The sequence below is a fragment of the Aotus nancymaae genome, unplaced genomic scaffold, assembly GCF_030222135.1.
Source record: "Aotus nancymaae isolate 86718 unplaced genomic scaffold, 86718_ANA_hifiasm-v0.15.2.pri h1tg000016l, whole genome shotgun sequence".
NCBI lineage: Eukaryota > Metazoa > Chordata > Mammalia > Primates > Aotidae > Aotus > Aotus nancymaae.
In genome coordinates this window covers 69,295,702-69,314,686 of record NW_026988428.1, presented here as the reverse complement: position 1 = coordinate 69,314,686, position 18,985 = coordinate 69,295,702, and the positions used below count along the sequence as shown (strand labels likewise).

Here is an 18,985-nt window from a genome sequence, read left to right as displayed (position 1 = left end):
TCTAAACTGGAAAAGTCTTGTAATACTTTGTTCATGAGTGTTTACACAGTGGAGTCACTGTTCATCTTGTAGTGTCTGTCTAAATATGAGAAACATTCTTTGTTTCTAGATTATTGCAAAGCTAAGGAAAAGTTGTATCTCTTAAATTATCGGTTAGCATTTCTTTTAAACTTTCAGCATGGATATTGGGGATTTATTTACATATTTATTGCAAAGCCCTGGATCTTGGGGATTTAATTAATATTGTTTTTCTTTTTAACTAATTGTTTCTCTTTATCTGCTTTGTTAAATTCGGTATTAGGTCAGGCATGGTGGCTCATGCCTGTAATCCCAGCACTTTGGGAGGCCAAGGCGGGCAGATCATGAGGTCAGCTTATCCTGTCTGAGCCTTAGTATGCTCTTTTGTGATTGTGAGAACTGAAGATCTATCTCAAAGATTTGATAACATGCTACAGTGCTTCACGTAATACCAGGTATGTAAATACACAATAAATGTGTCTTCCTTATGTTTTTATTTACTTATTTATTTATTTTTTGAGACAGAATCTTGCTCTGTTGCACAAACTGGACTGCAGTGGCATGAGATCTTGGCTCACTGCAACCTCTGCCTCATGGTTTCAAGCAATTCTTCTGCCTCAGCCTCCCAAGTAGTGGGGATTATAGGCATGCACCAGCATGCTCAGCTAACTTGTGTATTTTTAGTAGAGACAGGGTTTCACCATGTTGGCCAGAGTGGTCTTGAACTCCTGACCTCAAGTGATCCACCCAGCTTGGCCTCCCAGAGTGCTGGAATTCCAGGTGTGAGCCACTACACCCGGCCTATGTTTTCATGATATTGTTAATTTAGTACTATTCTGAGTAAAAATCATTTGCTATTAAAGTTTTATGAATTCACTGTTTTATAAATTGACTGACAATTTTTATAAATGTCAGTGCTTTTATAAGTTGAAACTGATTATGTTGTGGGGCTTTTGTTGTGATGGTGATTTATTAGATTATTTTGTTTAAAGACAACAATGTTCATCTGTTGTGAAATTATAAAAAGTGAAATTATAAAAACAATCTTCACATTTTATAATTTTAAAGCAATATTAATGGTAATTGCCTTAGGGAAAGTTATTTTTTTGTAATATGAAAGTATGATATTCAAGTTTAGTTTACAGCAAAGGATATTAAATCTAAGCACTAATGTGCTGTATAGTGCACTTGAAACTTTAGTACAAATATCAGTGTTTAGCAGATTAGACCTTAACACATAATGATAGCAAAAAAATGGAGCTGTTTTGATGGGAGACTGTTGGTTATGTTTGATTTTAATACTCCCCATGCTCTCGACTTTCTTTTTTTTTTCTTTGAAACAGAGTCTTGCTCTTTCACTCAGGCTGGAGTGCAGTGGTGTGATCTCAGCTGACCAGAACTTCCACTTCTCAGTTTGAATCGATCCTCTTGCCTCAGCCTCCCTAGTAGCTAGGACTACAGGTGAGTGTCACCATGCCTGACTAATTTTTTTATTTTTAGTAGAGATGGGGTTTCATCGTGTTGGCCAGGCTGGTCTCAGACTCCTGACCTCAGGTGATCCAGCCACCTTGGCCTACCACAGTGCTGGGGTTACAGGTGTAAGCCACCCCCTCTTGGGTAGCTCTTGACTTTTTTTTTTTTTTGAGATGGAGTTTTGCTCCTGTTGCCCAGGCTGTAGGGCAATAGCTCAATCTCGACTCACTGCAACCTCTGCTTCCCAGGTTCAAGCTATTCTTCTGCCTCAGCCTCCAGAGTAGCTGGAATTACAGGCATATGCCACAGTTAATTTTATATTTTATTAAAGATGGGTTTTTTTCATGTTGGTCAGGCTAGTCTGGAATGGTCTACCTCAGGTGATTTGCCTGCCTCAGCTTCCCAAAATGTTGGGATTACAGGCATGAGCCACCATGCCCAGCCCAGCTCTTGACTTCTTATAGCTGTTATATTAGTTGAATCTTGAGTAAATAAATGCTAGCTTAAAAGTTGCAGTTCAGGGAATCTTCTGTTTCCGTTATTAAAAAAATTATTTTTATAAGTCCAATAAGGTTACACTGATGTTTCTGTTTTGAAAATATTACCTCTTCCATTTAGTACTGTATGTATTAAATAATATTAGCTGGTATGTTTTTCTTGCTTTATAATGTGGTTCAGATTTCTGTAGAAAGTCTGGCTATATCTACATTGCCTTAATGTAATGGGATCTACCTATCTTTTCTTTTCCTTTTTCTTTTCTTTTCTTTTTGAGCTGGAGTTTTGCTCTTGTCACCCATGCTAGAGTGCAATGGGGTGATCTTAGCTCACTGCAACCTCTGCCTCCTGGGTTTAGGTGATTCTCCTATCTCAGCTTCCCAAGTAGCTAAGATTACAAGCACTCACCACCACAACTGGCTAATTTTTGTATTTTTCATAGAGATGCGGTTTTGCCATGTTGGCCAGCCTGGTCTCCAATTCCTGACCTCAGGTGATTCACCTGCCTTGGCCTCCCAAGTGCTAGGATTACAGGGGTAAGTCACCCTGCCTGGCTATAGTGGGCTATTTCGCTGCGAACTTTGATGAACAGAATATTAGCATTTTTGGTGTTATTTTTATTTTCCTCACACTGTTTTTCTTTGGACTGAATTGCAATAACAGAAGTAAAGATGAAATTATAAAAGTTAAAGGGCAATGCCTGGCTCAGTGGCTCACGCCTGTAATCCCAGCACTTTGGGAGGCCAAGGTGGGTGGATCATGAGGTCAGGAGATCGAGACCATCCTGGCAAACATGGTGAAATTCCGTCTCTACTAAAAGTATAAAAATCAGCTGAGCATGATGGCGGGCACATGTAGTCCCGCTACTCAGGAGGCTTAGGCAGGAGAATCATTTGAACCTGGGACACGGAGGTTGCAGTGAGCTGAGATTGTGCTCCTTCACTTCAGCCTGGTGACAGAGTGAGACTCCATCTGAAAAATAAAAAGTTAAAGAGCAATACAGATTGTGTTTAAATGATTTCCCTTTTTCTTTTTGTCCTGATAGCTCAAACAGTAAAAGCCAATGGTCTGTTGATGATCCTATACCCCTTTTCTCCAGTCTCATATTGAAGATCTTTATGTAGAAGGACTTCCCAAAGGAATGTTTTTTCCTTTGTGAGACAGAGTTTTCACTCTTGTCACCTCGGCTGGAGTGTAGTCGCATGATCTCGGCTCACTTCAACCTCTGCCTCCTGGGTGCAAGCAATTCTCCTGCCTCAGTCTCCATATGGGCCAGGCTGGCCTCGAAATCCTGACCTTGTGATACACCTTCCTTGGCCTCCCAAAGTGCTGGGATTACAGGCATGAGCCACTGTGCCCAGCCTATTTTATGTATTTTTCATCTTCCCCTTTTTAATTTATCTGGGTCCAACTTTGAGTCAGTCATGCCAGTGTTAGCTTTTGAAACATGAACACCGCCCACACCTGACTGGCATGCAACTTACATTTTCTTTTACAATGTTGTGCTACTTTTGCTGAAGAAAAGAGTATCCATGTCTTGCTTTTAGGCCTGAGATTTTTAAAGCATATGTGGGAATATATGATTGTTTTTGTAGATATGTAGAGGAAGATAGCCTTGAATGCAATGCAATATTAAAGGATTCCATTTAAGATTTTGTAGTATGCTTCAAAGAGCTGTGTGTTGCCAAGTTGCCACTTTACTTGTGAGGACACATGCTCCATGAAGCAACTTATGAGACAATTTGCAATTATTTTTTTTGTTACTCTTTAGAAACCTCAACTGAAGATTTAGTTGTGCTCAAGCATTCAGATTGTCTTTTCTTAATTTTTTTCTGAGAGGGAGTCTTTCTCTGTCACCCAGGCTATGTAGTGCAGTGATGCGATCTCAGCTCATTGCAACCTCCCCCTCTTGGGTGCAAGCAGTTCTCCAGCTCAGCCTCCTGAGTAGCTGCGATTCCAGGTGCCTGCCGCCACACCCAGGTAAGGTTTGTATTTTTAGTGGAGATGGGGTTTTACCATGTTGGCCTGGTTGGTCTCAAACTTCTGACCTTGTGATCTGTCTGCCTCAGCTTTCCAAAGTGTTGGAATTACAGGCAGGAGTTACTGTGCCCAGCCTGTCTTTTCTTTTCAAAACCACCCTTGGTGATTAAATATTAAATGTGTACTAATGGATATTACTTTGCTAAATATTGCCTAGTGAATATTAAATATTCTCACCTTTCAGACATGAACTTATGAATTCAATAACTGAAGATTTACAGCTTGATAAACCAGCTTCAGGAGGTACGTCTTCAGTCTTAAGTCAGATGAGAAGATTATGTGCAATAATTATTTAATGATTAACATTGATTTCTTTAATGGTACCTTCCACATTAAATAATATGTCTCTAACTATTAATTGTTTTCCAGGATAAGAGAATTCATGCTGTCAAAATTCTAATACTCTCTAAAACAGTCAACTTATTTTCTTTGTATTAACCCATTATAAATACATGTAGGTACTGGATTAATGGGTAGACAGCAGTAAAATAGCAATCTTTGTCCTACTTCTCAGATGCAAGATTTATTTGGCATAGTGCATCAAACAGTTTATTGTCCAAGTCTACGCCAGTCAACTGAGCAAGCATTCATCAAATGCTCGTGATACCCAGAACATAAGAAGGTTTCCTTTTAGAGTATGGAGCCATGCATATCACGTCTTCATTGTTAGATGTGTTTTCTCACTAGTTTTGGCTCTGGCGTGGTGTGGGGACAAAACAGAATGGAATTAAACTGTTTAGATTTACTAAAATGGGAGGATTGCCAGCAAGATCATGTCCCTAGTCTCCCCATAGCAAATGTCGCCTGCTAGCTGTTTATTTATTTATTTATTGAGATGGAGTTTTGCTGGGTTGCCCATGCTGGAGTGCAGTGGCATGATCTCAGCTTGCTGTATCCTCCCACCCTCTGGGTTCAAGCAAATCTTCCTACTTCATGTTTCAAGTAGCTGGGATTACAGGCACCTGCCACCATGGCTGCCTAATTTTTGTATTTGTAGTAGGGATGGGGTTTCACCATGTTGGCCAGGCTGGTCTTGAACTCCTGACCTCAGGTGATCTGCCCGCTTCCGCCTCCCAAAGTGCTAGGATTACAGGCGTGAGCCGCTTTGCCTGGCCTGGTAGCTGTTCTTGAGCACACCGAGTTCTGCTTTTTTCCAGCTTTAATGAATGTCTGGTTCTACCTTTTTTTGTTCAGTGTTAGCATTGTTTCAGTAATAAGTACATTCTGGAATCTTAGAAATAGTTTTAGTCACAGGAAAGAAAAAATACTGCCTATTTTATAATAATAATATTTCGGCCGGGCATGGTGGCTCACGCCTGTAATTAAAGCACTTTGAAGACCAAGGTGGTTGGATCACCTGAGGTTGGGAGTTCAAGACCAGCCTGACCAACATGGTGAAACCCCGTCTTAAAACAATAATAATAATAATAATAATAATAATAATATTTAACATCCCAAGTTAGTAAACCCATTACATTGAGAAAACTTGTATTTTTGTGATTTCAACAGTAAAGGAAGAATGATGTGCCAGAATCACCAAATTAAGAAAGACAGTGGATCAGCTTTTCTGCAAAAAAATTTGGTAAGCCTTTTTTTCCTCCTTTAAAGTATATTACTGAGTAATGTCTTTTGTTTTGTTTTGCTTTGCTTTCTTTATATGGAGTCTTGCTCTGTCACCCAGGCTGGAGTACAGTGGCTCTCTGCAACCTCCACCTCCCGGATTCAAGTAATTTTCTTGCCTCACTCTCCCAAGCAGCTGAGATTACAGGTGCACACCACCATGTATAGCTAATTTTTATATTTTTCTGGTAGAGATGGATTTCACCATGTTGGCCAGGCTTGTCTTGAACTCCTCATTCTGTGATTCCCACATTTTGGCCTCCCAAAGTGCTGGCATTACCGATGTGAGCCACCACACCTGGTGGTAATGTTTTTTATAATGTTTTATCTTAGGAAAGTAAATACAATGAGTAGGACTCAGCTCCAGTTTTCTCTTACTGGTTTTTTTTTTTTTTTTTTTTTTTGGTGATGGAGTTTCAGTGTTGTTGCTCAGGCTGGAGTGCAGAGTGGCACTGTCTTGGCTCACTGCAACCTTCACCTCCCAGGTTCAAGCGATTGTCTCACCTCAGCCTTTCAAATAGCTGGGATTGTAGGCACCTGCCACCATGCCTGGCTAATATTTGTATTTTTGGTAGAGTTGGGGTTTCATCATTTGGGCCATGCTAGCCTAAAACTCCTGACCTGAGTTGATTCCCCCTCCTCCCAACATGTTGGGATTATAGGCATGAGCCACTACACCTGGACTCTCTGACTTTTTTTTTTTTTTTTTTAGATGGAGTCTCATTCTGTCACCCAGGCTGGAGTGCAATGGCAGGATCTCAGTTCACTGCAACCTCTGCCTCCCAGTTTCAAGTGATTCTCCTGCCTCAGCCTCCCGACTAACTGGGATTATAGGCATGACCACCATGCTTGGCTAATTTTATATTTTCAGTAGAGACAGGGCTTTGCCTTGTTGGTCAGGCTGGTCTCAAACTCCTGACCTCAGGTGGTTCAGCTGCCTCAGCATCCCAAATTGCTGGGATTACAGATGTGAGCCACCATGCTTGGCCATCCTAGAGTTTTTAATATGCATAGATTATGGAAATTTTAATCCTACATAAGAGGAGAGAGTCGGGTAATGGAACCACATATGCTTTTTACTGAGTAGATTTTTCTGTACAGTCAAAGGTTTTCTGCAGGAGGATTGACACCATTGGGAAGCCTCTTTTCTTTGGGCTTTACCTGTGCCTGGGCGCCACTCTGTAGTAACAGAGAGAGCTTTGGCAGTAGCCACCACTGGGCATTTGAAGGTACAACCTCAACCAACCTTTCTTTTCTATTGTGTTCCTTAAATACTTCATCAACACTTCAAAATACTTAGTTTTAATTTTTTATTCAACACCTTTTGACACCCAGAGTTGCTCTCTGCCCCATTTTTATTCTGCTTCTCAGCAGAATTCTAGGTTATTGTTCTCTGTCCCCCTATTTTTTATAAAAATGTTCAAATCGTGTGGACTCTTTCTTGGCTCCTCTCTATCTCATTTTCAGTCTCTTGAGGCCCCTGCCCTCATCCTCTCTACACTGGAGAGTGCCAGCCGGCAGCTTCATCCTGAGCCCTCTTTCTTTCTTTCTTTCTTTTTTTTTTGAGATAGAATCTTCCTCTTGTCACCCAGGCTGGAGTGCAGTGGCACAGTCTTGGCTCACTGCAACCTCTGCCTCCCTGGTTCAAGCAATTCTCCTGCCTCAGCCTCCTGAGTAGCTGGGATTACAGATGTCCGCCACTATGCCTGGCTAATTTTTCTATTTTTTTAGTAGAGATGAGGTTTCACCATGTTGGCCAGGCTGTTCTTGAACTCCTGACCTTGTGATCCACCTGCCTTGGCCTCCCAAAGTGCTCAGATTACAGACATGAGCCCCTTTGCCCAGCCTCTTTCTCTCTTCTTACTGTGTCTTACTTACAGATAATCCCACCCTGTCCACCTCTTGAAAATATTATATTGTCTGTGTCTTTGAGACTCTCATTCCTGGCCCTGAAGATGCTCCTCATATCAGACCTCTATATTTACCTATCTGCTTGACCCCTCCTCAGGCTTCATGTGTCCCAGGCAAAGTCCCCATTTCCCTCTCCATGAGCTCCTCTCAGGGTCTACCAGCTGCCCAAGCCAGATGCCCAGGAGTTACCCTGAGGGATGATTGTCTCCCTTCCCATATCCAGCCTAGCAAGACTTGCTGACTCTGCCCAAACACAAAGCCCAGGTTCTACCCCATCCTCCTTCACTGCCCTCCAGTGCTCAGTTAGAGCCATGCCACAGAGCAGCCAGGTCAGGCTCATTGAAAGTAGGAGGTGGAGCCTGTCATTCTCTGGAATGTCATCTGTAGTGGCTTCCACTGTACTTGGAGTAAACCTCACAGCCCCTGATTGGATCTGCAGGGGCATGGGTGAGCTGCTCTCTGCCATTCCTCTGCGTTTTCCACATGCCCTCTGTGGATTGCTTGCTCTGTGCCAGCCACTCTGGTCATTTGTGTGCCTCTCTTCCTCTCAGGTCGCATCCTCCTGGCACTATTGCACTGAGGGCTGGTGTTTGTGGAATGCTGTTAGTTGAGGGCTTTCTGTGCTTCTCCTTTCTATTAGCATCACAGTTGAAATGTCACCATGCTGGAGAGGTCTTCACTGAGCACCGTCTCACCTCAGCCTCAAGGCTCACTGATTCATCCTCCTTTCATTTTTCACAGAGCACTGCTGGCTGCTCCTGCTTCAGCGCAGTGGCCCTGACAGCCCAGATCATACCTGTCTTGTTTACTTCTCAAGAAGGTTCTCAAGTGATTCTCCTGCCTCAGCCTCCCAAGTAGCTGGGATCACAGGTGTGCACCACCACACCCAGCTAATTTTATTTTTTATTTGTAGTAGAGATGGGGGTTCCACCATGTTGGTCAGGTTGCTCTGAAACTCCTGACCTAAGGTGATCCACCTACCTTGGCCTCCCAGAGTGCTGGGATTACAGGTGTGAGCCACTGTGCCTGGCCAGGAATGGATTATTTGTATGCTTCCCCTTTTGAGACGTTGCCATGGCATTTGTAAACTGTCATGGTGTTGGTGGGAGTGTAGTAGCAGTGAGGATGACCAGAGGCCACTCTCATCACTATCTTGGTTTTGGCTGGCCGCTTTACTGCAACCCATTTTATCAGCAAGGTCTTTATGAACTGTATCTTGTGCTGACCTCCTTCCTCACCCTGTGACTTAGAATGCCTTAACTATCTGAGAAGGCAACTCAGTAGGTCTCAGCCTCATTTTACCCAGCTCCTATTTTAGATGGAGTTGCTCTGGTTCAAATGCCTCTGACAGTATTGCTGCTTTCTTTATGGTCCCTGAAAGGGGAAAGGAAATCTTAGGATTTTCATTGCTGTGAACCACTGCAAGTATTGAGGAAATAATCACTACTTCCAACCTCATAATCCTGAAGTCATTTGGTACCTGTGAGTCAGGTGTTGGAAACTGGGCAGTGTGGAAGACAGTGCCCTGCCCCATGCGTTCTGGAGCATTTCATCTGGTGGGGAAATCTGTAGTAAGTAGGAGATATTTACTATGTAAGAAGGGGTTATGGTCTGGGAAAGAATTAAGTGGAATAAGGGGGATAATGAGGCAGAGGGTGCGATTGGGACAGCCTTGGTGATGCGTGATGAGCACATTCTGCAGTTGGTCTCACCTCTTTCTAAAACTTGCAGTTTTCACTCTCAACCCCAACAAAGCGTTCTTTTTTGTTTTATAGAAAGTTTGTCAGAATTAGGTTTATATATTTTCTTGTTGAATTAACAGAATAATTTGATTTAACATCACTCTCTAGTCTGACTGAAAGCCTCTAATCTTTTACTGTTATTTATTTATGGGCATATTTCTTTTTACAGCTATGGTAATTATTTCACTTTGTGTGATTTCTCAAAAACACGTGTTTCTTGTGTCAAAGAGCTCCTACACTAGATCCCTTCAGATTTGATGCTAATAACATGAAGTAAGAATTTAAGACAAGTCTTTAGATGTTAGAGGAAAGCCAATCTAATAGCAAAGAAATTAATTAATTTCAAGTTGACATTCAAGTTGAGTTGTGGAGGTGGGGGAGGCAGTTTGGTAAATGAGTTCGGAAGTAAGGAGAAAGATCTGGCAATAGATATAATTTTGGATTTTGTAGTAGTGTTTTGATAGCAGTTGTTGATAGCACCAAAATCAATTATCAGTGAGCTCCCTGACAGCTCCCTGACTTTTCTTTTTAAAGAAACAGGGTCGTGTTATGTTTTCTGGGCTGGGCTAGAACTCCTGGGCTCAAGTTATCCTCCTGTCTCAGTCTCCTAAGTCGTATCTAGGGCTACAGCCATGTGCCACCATGCCCAGGTTTGAGCCACTCCCAGCCATCATGTTGCAAAATATTTAAATGTTACATTCAGAGGTACATGGGAGATCTGTATATAAATAGCATCACGTAAATTGCTTGAATGTTTCTCTTTAGAGTTGTGTTTGGATGCAGCTTAAGAGCAGGGATTAGTAAATTCATTTTTACTTTTTTTTCTTAAGGCAGATTCTCACTCTGTTGTTCAGGCTGGAGTGCAGTAGCTCACTGCAGCCTCTGCCTCCTGGGTTCAACTGATTCTCTTGCCTCAGCCTCCTGAGTAGCTGGGACTACAGGTGCCTGCCACCACACCCAGTTTTCTTTTCTTTTTTTTTTTTTGCTAGAGACAGGGTTTCACCATGTTGGCCAGGCTGGTCTCGAACTCCTGACCCAAGTGATGCCCCTGCCTTGGCTATTCAAAGAGTTGGGATTACAGGCATGAGCCATGGTGTCTGGCCATTTTTTTTTTCTTTTTCTTTTTTTACATTTTTAAATTACAGTTTTTATGCCTATTCAGAAGTAGAGAAAATAGTACCATGAACACTAAAATACCCATTCCTGAATTTCTGTGATCATTAAGATTGTCCTACATTTTGTTCTATTTCTTTTCCTCCCTTTGCAAGAATATTGTAAAGCAAATCACAGTCTTCACATCATTTTACCTGTTCAGTGCACATCCCCAAACAGCCACTATCTCATCACATCTGACAAAACTAAAAATGAGTTTTTGGTGTCAGCTCATTGTTTGCTTTATATCTGGATCCAAACAATCTTCTTGTGCTAACTTTGGTTATTATGCCTCTTTTAAGCTAAACCAGCCTCTGCTTACTATTGTTATTTCACATTCCATGAATTCTTTGTGGAAAGTTATTTCTTTTAAAATAGCATGCTTACAAGGTTGAAGGGGTAAAGAATATTGATCTTGTGGATGCAGTGCAGATGAAAGTGTAGCCTGAAATGTGCCAGTGTGCAGCAGCAATGGAGGAGGGTTATTAAAGGTCACCAGCAGGGAGTAGCAAAAGGCTGCTTCCAAATAGTATTTACAGGCTGGGTGCGATGGCTCATGCCTGTAATCCCAGCACTTTGGGAGGCCGAGGTGGGTGGATCACTAGGTCAAGAGATCGAGACCATCCTGGTCAACATGGTGAAACCCCGTCTCTACTAATACAAAAAATTAGCTGGGCATGGTGGCGCGTGCCTGTAATCCCAGCTACTCAGGAGGCTGAGGCAGGAGAATTGCCTGAACCCAGGAGGCGGAGGTTGCGGTGAGCCGAGATCGCTCCATTGCACTCCAGCCTGGGTAACGAGAGCGAAACTCCGTCTCAAAAAAAAAAAAAAAAAAAAATATATATATATATATATATATATATATATATATATATATATATAAATTAGCCAGGCATGATGGCAGGTGCCTATAATCTTAGCTACTTGGGAGGCGGAGGCAGACGAATTGCTAGAACCTGGGAGGTGGATGTTGCAGTGAGCTGAGATCATGTCACTGCACTCCAGCCTGGGTGACAGAGCAAGACTCCATCTAAAAAAAAAAAAATACTATTTAGGTTGTATTCTTTATTTTCTATAATAATTTTCTTTCTCTCTCTTCCTAAGGGTATTAAAAAAAAAGTTTTATCTTTTAGGATCTTTGAAGATCTCTTTTAAGACCAAAACTTTGAAGCACATTCAAATGATCTGTATGTGGAAGGACTACTGGAAAACATTCCTTTCAAAAGTCCCTCGTGATATGGAATTCCAAGGCTGGAAAACATCAGTCAAGTGGGCAACTGAATTAATTTTTATTAAAAGGTAAGATAATCTGCAGAAACAAATTAAGAAGAGATTAATTTGATGAAGATGGGCCTTTTGTTCCCATCTCATCATGACTTCTTTATATTTACAATTAATATTTAGATTCACTTATTGAACAAACATTTATTTAGTATAAGCATTAGATGTGCAAAATTGGGTCTGACAAGAACCCTGTCGTTGGGGGCTTAATACTAAGAAAAATAAAATGAAAAGTTATTCAGCATTTTTGGGGAAGAAAGCAAGGATGGCATATCCAGTTACTGTCTCATTAAAGATCAGTGAGAAAGCAAAAGCAAAGTATTATAAATTCCATCAAAGAAAACCATTTAAGTTTTTGTTTTTTAGACAGTCTCACTCTGTCACCCAACCTGGAGTGCTGAACATGATCATCTTTAAACACAAAAATTAATCACCATCACAACAGAAGCCCCACAACATAATCTGCTTCACTTACAAAAAGTGAAAAGAGAAAGGGAACCTGTTTCAAATATGAGTAAAGGCAGGGAGGTGTCAAATATGGTCACATATTCACATACCTCACCCATTGTGTGTGGAGTGAGGAGTGCCATATGGGTGTGGTGGGATTGCATAGATAGACTTGTGTGACCAAGTGGAGGAAGGGCTTAGAGCCTACCAAAGAAGTGGCAGTCATGAAATGGTCTCATAGTGTTATGCCCTAGCAAGTTTAAACAGAAGCGCCATGCACTGAGTTTGTTGAGAGTCCACCTTTATGCTGGCATCTGAGAGTCAGCTAGAGCTCAAACCTCTTGGCCAAGAACAAAGGGCAATCAACATTTTTATACCAGTTTAGGGTCAGGGGCAGTAAGCAGATTATTACAGAAGCAGAAGGAGCAGGTCAAGGGAAGGGGGGCTTGTCTAACAAAAAGTTCTACTTAAGATTTTTTTTAACTCAAGATGCTTTTTTTACTCAGGCCCATCTCCCTCCTGACAGTGGCCTCTCCAGGCCCAGCTCTGGCATCCCCACAGCCTCCCCAGCACCAGCCACATCTTTAGGTCAGCCTCTCGGAGCCCAGCTCCTCCTCCTGATGGTGTCTAAGGGCCCATCTTCCTGCTTCGCCTCACAGCAACCTCTGTGAACTCGGCTCCTGCCCTACTCCCGGTGGCCTTTGTAGGCCCAAAAGCTCAGGCCCTCGACTCAGGCTCTCCAGGTCCACCGGTTCATGCCTCACGCTGGCCTCTCCAGGCTTGGCTCCTGCCCTCCCAGGGCATCTCCAGGCCCCAAATGTTCCCGAGTCAGCTTCTGCTGGCCCAGTTCCTGCTGCCTCCTCCCGCTGGCCTCGGGAGGCCCAAGCATTGGGTCCTGAAGTCAGCCTCTCCAGGCCCAGCTCCTGCCCTCCTGGCGTCTCCTCCCCATGGGCACAAAATGTGCTCACGTGGGCCCCTCCAGGGTCAGCTCCTGCCTCCCAACGGCCCTCTGGGGCCCAGCTCCTGCTTCCTGTCAGCCTTTCCTGGAGGTCCAGCCTATGCCTGCCTCTGGCAGCCTCCCCAGGCCCAGATCCTCCTCTCTGGCTGCATCTACTGGACTGCATCCTGCCTCCCAGCAGCTTCTTTTGGCTCAGCTCCTGGCCAGCTTCCAGCTGCCTTTCCTCTGTCGGCGCAAATCTTTCTCAAGTGGGGCTTTCCGGGCCTCCGTTCTGCCTCCCGCTGTCCTTGACAGGCCCTGCTACTGCCTGACATTGGCCGCTCCAGGCCCAGCTCTGGACTCCCCACAGCCTACCCAGCACCAGCTGCTGCCTGCTGGTGGCTTCCCCAGGCCAAGATCCTACTTGCCTTCCTGCCTGCATCCCGGCTGCGTCCACAGGCCCAGGGCCTCCCTTACATTGGCCCATTGGGGCCAAGCTCATGCCTGTGGCAAACCTCTCCGGACCCAGCTCTCGCCTCGTGCTGGCCTCGAGTCTAGGCCCAAGTCCTCCCTCGCAGCAGCCTTCCTCAGCCCAGCTCGCATATCACGGACTCTCCCGGACTAGCTACTGCCTCCTGGCAGCCTGTCCAGGTCCGAAGCTTCTTCTCCGGGCCTGGCCTCTGCAGGCCCAGCTCCTGCCTGTGCCAAGCCCCTCCGGTCCAGCCTCTGCCTTTCAGTGGACCCTCCAGGCCCAGCTCGTGCCATCATGGTGGCCTCTGCTCAGGCCCAGCTCCTGCCACAGAGGCCCTGCCCCCAGCCTCCCTATGGCCCCATCGGGCCAAGCCAGTGCATTCCAGTGGCCCTTCTGGGCCCAGCATTGGCCTTCTGGCATCCTCCCTGGACGCAGAACGTGTTCAGGTAGGCCTCTCGGGTCCCAGCTCCTCCTCTCAGCGGCATCTACAGGCCCAACTTCCGAATTTGCCTCGTAGCAACCTATGTGGACTCGGCTCCTTCCCAGCTTTTGGACCTTTGTAGGCCCAAAAGCTCAGGCCCTCAACTCAGGCTGTCCAGGCCCACCCAGCTCATGCCTCACGCTGGCCTCTCCAGGCTCATCTCCTGCCCTCCCAGGGAGTCTCCAGGCCCCAGACGTTCCCAAGTCAGCTTCTGCCGGCCCGGCTCCTGCTGCCTCCTCCCTCTGGCCTCGGGAGGCCCAAGCATTGGGTCCTGAAGTCCGCCTCTGCAAGCCCAGCTCCTGCCCTCCCGGCAGCCCCCTCAACATAGGCACAATATGTCGTCACATGGGCGCAATAGGTTATCACGTGGGCTCCTCCAGGACCAGCTCCTGTCTCCCAGCGGCCCCATGGGGCCCAGCTCCTGTGTCTCACCAGCCTTCCAGGAAGCCCAGCCTATGCCTCCCTACTGACAGACTCCCCAGGCCGGGATCGTCCTCCTGGCCGCATCTATGGGCCCACATTTTGCCTCCCGGCAGCCTCTTTTGGCTTGTCTCCTGGCCAATTACCGGCAGCCTTTCATCTGTTGTCCCGAAGCTTCCTCAGGTGGGGCCTTCTGGGCGTCCCTTCTGCCTCCCAGTGGCCTCGACAGGCCCAGCTACCTCCTGACAGTGGCCTCTCCAGGCCCAGCTCTGGCCTCCCCACAGCTTCCCCAGCATCTGCCACTGCCTGCCGGTGGCTTCCCCAGGCCAAAATCCTGCCTGCCTTCCGGCTGCGTCCACAGGCCCAGTGCCTCCCTCACACTAGCCAGTTGAGGTCCACCTCGTGCATCTGACAGACGTCTCTGGACCCAGCTCTCACCTGGCACTGGCCTCGAGTCTGTGCCCAGGTCCTCCATTACACCAGCCTTTCTCAGCCCACCTCACCTCTCATGGACTCTCCTGGGCCAGCTCCTGCCTCCCGGTGGCCTCCCCAGGCCCGTCTCCTGCCTGCGCTAGGCCCCTCCAGGCCCAGTGTCTGCCGCTCAGTGGACCCTCCAGACCCAGCTCGTGGCCTCACCATGACTTCTGCTCAGCCAAGGTCCTGCCTCTGTGGCAGCCTGTATCCACAGGCCCTGCCCCCGGCCTCCCCGTGGCCCCTTCAGGCCAAGCCGGTGCCTCCCGGCAGCCCTCCCGGGCCCAGCATTGGCCTTCTGGCATCCTCTCCGTGTCCAGAACATCTTCAGGTTGGCTTCTTGGGGCCCAGCTCCTCCTCCCGGTGGCATCTACAGGCCCACTTTCCAGCCTTGCCTTGCAGCAACCTCTGTGGACTCAGCTCCTACCCAGCTCCCGGCAGCCTTTGTAGGCCCGAAAGCTCAGGCCCTCGACTCAGGCTCTCCAGACCCACCCGGCTCATGTCTCATGCTGGCCTTTCCAGGCTTGGCTACTGCCCTCCCAGGGTGCCTCCAGGCCCCAAACATCCCTGAGTCGGCTTCTGCTGGTCCGGCTCTGGCCTCCTCCTGCTGGCCTCAGCAGGCCCAAGCATTGGGTCTTGAATTTGGCCTCTCCAGGCCCAGCTTCTGCCCTCCTGGCATCTCCTCCCCATGGGAGCAAAACGTCATCAGGTTGGACCCTCCAGGGCTAGCTCCTGCCTCCCAACGACTCCCTGGGGCCTAGCTCCTGCCTCCTGTCGGCCTCTCCAGGACGTCCAGCCTATGCCTCCCCAGGCCCGGATCCTCTTCCTGGCCACATATATGGGCCCATGTTTTGCCTCCCAGCAGCCTCTTTTTTTTTTTTTTTTTTTTTTGAGATGGAGTTTTGCTCTTGTTACCCAGGCTGAAGTGCAATGGTGTGATCTCGGCTCACTGCAACCTCCGTCTCCTGGGTTCAGGCAATTCTCCTGCCTCAGCCTCCTGAGTAGCTGGGATTACAGGCACATGCCATCATGCCCAGCTAATTTTTTGTATTTTTTTATTTTGAGACGAAGTTTCGCTCTTGTTACCCAGGCTGGAGTGCAATGGCGCGATCTCGGCTCACCGCAACCTCTGCCTCCTGGGTTCAGGCAATTCTTCTGCCTCAGCCTCCTGAGTAGCTGGGATTACAGGCACGTGCCATCATGCCCAGCTGATTTTTTGTATTTTTTTTTTTCTTCGAGACGGAGTTTCGCTCTTGTTACCCAGGCCGGAGTGCAATGGCATGATCTCGGCTCACCGTAACCTCCACCTCCTGGGTTCAGGCGATTCTTCTGCCTCAGCCTCCTGAGTAGCTGGGATTACAGGCACACGCCACCGTGCCCAGCTAATTTTTTTGTATTTTTGGTAGAGACGGGGTTTCACCATGTTGACCGGGATGGTCTCAATCTCTTGACCTAGTGATCCACCCGCCTCGGCCTCCCAAAGTGCTGGGATTACAGGCCTGAGCCACCGTGCCCAGCCCCCAGGAGCCGAGCCAAAAGAGGCTGCTGGGAGGCAAAACATGGGCCCATAGACGTGGCCAGGAAGACGTTCCGGGCCTTGGGAAGCAGCCAGTAGGGAGGCAGAGGCTGGACCTCCTGGAGACATCGACGGGAGGCGGGAGCTGCTGGGAGGTAGAACCTGGCTCCGGAGGAGCCCACGTGATGACGTATCGTGCCCATGTTGGGGGTGCTACTGGGAGGGAAAAAGCTGCGCTTGCAGAGGTGGACTTCAGGACCCAATGCTGGGACTCCCAAGGCCAGCGGGACTAGGCCTCCGGGCCCAACTCTGGACTCCCCACAGCCTCCCCAGAACCAGCTGCTGCCTGCTGGCAGCTTCCCCTTGTCAAGATCCTGCCTGGCTGCCTGGCTGCATCCCAGCTGCGTCCACAGGCCCAGCGCCTCTTCACACTGGCCAGTTGAGGCCCAGCTCGTGCCTCTGGCAGACGTCTCTGGACCTAGCTATCTCCTGGCACTGGCCTCAAGTCTGGGCCCAGGTCCTTCCTTGTACCAGCCTTTCTCGGCCCAGCTTGCCTCTCATGGACTCTCCTGGGCCAGCTCTTGACTCCCGGTGGCCTGTCCAGGCCTGAAGCTTCCTCTCCAGGCCCAGCCTCCCCAGGTCGGGCTCCTGCCTGTGCTAGGCCCCTCGGGCCAACATGGTGAAACTCTGGCTGTACTGAAAATTCCAAAATTATCCAGGCATCGTGGTGGGTGCCTGTAACCCCAGCTACTCAAGAGGCTGAGAGACAAAAACCACTTAAGCCTCGGAGGCAGAGTTTGCAGTGAGCAGAGATTGTACCATTCCACTCCAGCCTGAGTAACAGAGTGAGACTCTATCTCACAAAAAAAAGGTGATAATTAATTCAAAACTCTTTTTGTGCAAATAAGTAGTTAGATGAATAGATAAATTGATGAAAAATCACTACATATTTTGTTTGTGTTTAGTTTTATAAGTTTCATTTGCGTGATACAACAGAAGCTGAAGAAACTAAAGCAAGGTAGGAGAATTTCTGAACTTCAGATAAATGCCTGTGTGCAAGTGATATCTTTTCATTGAATGTTCATTAAAATTATGAAAAAGTTAAATGTGTCATGATTCTTTTTATTCTGCAGTTTCTATCTTCACCCACAGCTGCTGTATTTTTGAAATTGGTTTGATGGTTTCTGTTTAATGCTTGTATACTTGGATGACATCATTCTTGCAAGAATATTCTTGATTCATTTTTCTTTAGTTCTTTAAGTTCTGACTCTATCGTCATCTGGTTCTGGCTGGGGCTATGGGAAGGTCTGAGGCTGGCTGGAGGTTCTTCTCACATGTTTGTGTGTTATATTTTCCTCCCAACAGGCCAGTGGAGTACTTTTTTTTATCATTGAAGTTCAGTAGCTTAGCCAGCGTTGGCTCTAGGTCAAAACTAATTCTGTATTAGTTTTTCCAGGTATATGGTGTGCCCTTTGATACTGATTATGTACTCCTCTATCTCTGCATTCCTTCCTTTCCTTCTTTCTTTTTCACTTTTTCTCCTTTCCCTCCCTCCCTTGTTCCCTCCCTCCTTCCATTCCCTCTCTCCTTCCTCCCTCCTTCCCTCCCTCCCTCCCTTCCTCCTTCCCTTACTCCCTCCATTCTTACATTTCTTCCTTTCTTTCAAGACAATGCCTTGCTCTGTCACCCAGGTTCTAGAACAAAGTGGTGTAATCATAGCTCACTGCAGCCTTAAACTCCTGGGCTTAAAAAATCTTCCTGCCTCAGCCTCCCTCGTAGCTATAACTACAGGTATGCACCACCACACCTGGCTAATTTTTGTTACTTTTCTAGAGATGGGGTTTTGCTATGTTGCCCAGGCTTTTCTGGAACTCCTGGCCTCACACTATTCTCCCAATTTAGCCTGCTAAAGCACTGGGATTAAAGGTGTGAGCCACATGCCCAGGCCTTTTTTTTTTTTTTTTTTTAGGTTCTCTAACTCAGGGTCACCTATTGACAACCCAGTGTTAGACTACTATCTCTGATTTTCATAATTTTTTCAGTTGCTTTAATGTAGTTCTTTTATTCTCTGATTCACTTTGATTTTTTTTTTTTTTTAGATGGAGTCTCACTCTGTCACCCAGCCTGGAGTGCAGTGGTGCAATCTCAGCTCACTGCAACCCTTGCCTCCCAAGCTCAAGCGATTCTCCTGCCTCAGCCTCCCAAAGTAGCTGGGATTGCAGGTGTGCACCACCACATCCTGCTAATTTTTGTAATTTTAGTAAAGACAGGTTTCACCATGTTTGCCAGTCTGGTCTCAAACTCCTGACCTTAGATGATCTGCCCACCTTGGCCTCCCAAATTGCTAGGATTACAGGCGTGAGCCACCACACCCGGCTGCCACATTTTCTTGATTATTTTTTCTATTGATGGAAGGAAACTTAGGTTGATTCCATCTCTTCACTATTGTGAATAGTTGTCTGCAAATTTTTTTGCACTTGTCATGGAGAGATAGAATTCAGTTTCTCTT

General features: G+C 46.5%; 1 long non-coding RNA gene across 1 annotated transcript; it reads left to right on the top strand.

Moving 5' to 3' along the window:
* The first annotated feature begins 3,335 nt into the window (after window positions 1-3,335).
* Window positions 3,336-12,265, top strand: LOC135275297 (uncharacterized). Its single transcript, XR_010342927.1, has 4 exons — window positions 3,336-3,966; window positions 4,211-4,269; window positions 5,536-5,608; window positions 11,585-12,265. It is a non-coding gene; the product is annotated as an uncharacterized LOC135275297 (long non-coding RNA).
* The last annotated feature ends 6,720 nt before the right edge of the window (window positions 12,266-18,985 follow it).